This window comes from Camelina sativa, unplaced genomic scaffold (genome assembly GCF_000633955.1).
Source record: "Camelina sativa cultivar DH55 unplaced genomic scaffold, Cs unpScaffold09952, whole genome shotgun sequence".
NCBI lineage: Eukaryota > Viridiplantae > Streptophyta > Magnoliopsida > Brassicales > Brassicaceae > Camelina > Camelina sativa.
The window spans coordinates 1-397 of record NW_010931008.1 but is presented as its reverse complement, the minus strand read 5'-3'; the positions used below and the strand labels follow the sequence as shown (position 1 = coordinate 397).

General features: G+C 36.5%; 1 long non-coding RNA gene across 1 annotated transcript; it reads left to right on the top strand.

Moving 5' to 3' along the window:
* LOC104775190 lies at positions 1-397 on the top strand. The gene is made up of 3 exons (XR_765749.2): positions 1-78; positions 178-266; positions 362-397. It is a non-coding gene; the product is annotated as an uncharacterized LOC104775190 (long non-coding RNA).

Below are 397 nucleotides of genomic sequence, written 5' to 3'. Positions count from 1 at the left end.
ATGGCTAAGGAAGTTAAACATTCAAGATCTGGAGAAGTAAAGAAAACTGCTGAAGACCTGGATGACTTTCTAGACAAGGTAAAAAGTCGTAATTTTGTGTTGGCTCAGATACTTTCTTTTCTTTTGGTTTTTGGATTTGAAATTCATTTTCCTTGTTCTTATAATCCTGGCTTGCAGGTTCGAAGAGGTCAAATAGTCCATAATGATGAACTTTTGGGCTTTGCAAAGCTTTTCAACGATGAGCTTACTTTGGATAACATTAGCAGGTTTGTTGCTCCTTTTTTGTTTGATCTTGGAGATACCTTGCGCTCTGAAAGGAACATATTCTGACAGTAGTTACCTCTTTGTTTTTCAAATATAGGCCTCGCTTGGTTAACATGTGCAAATATATGGGTAT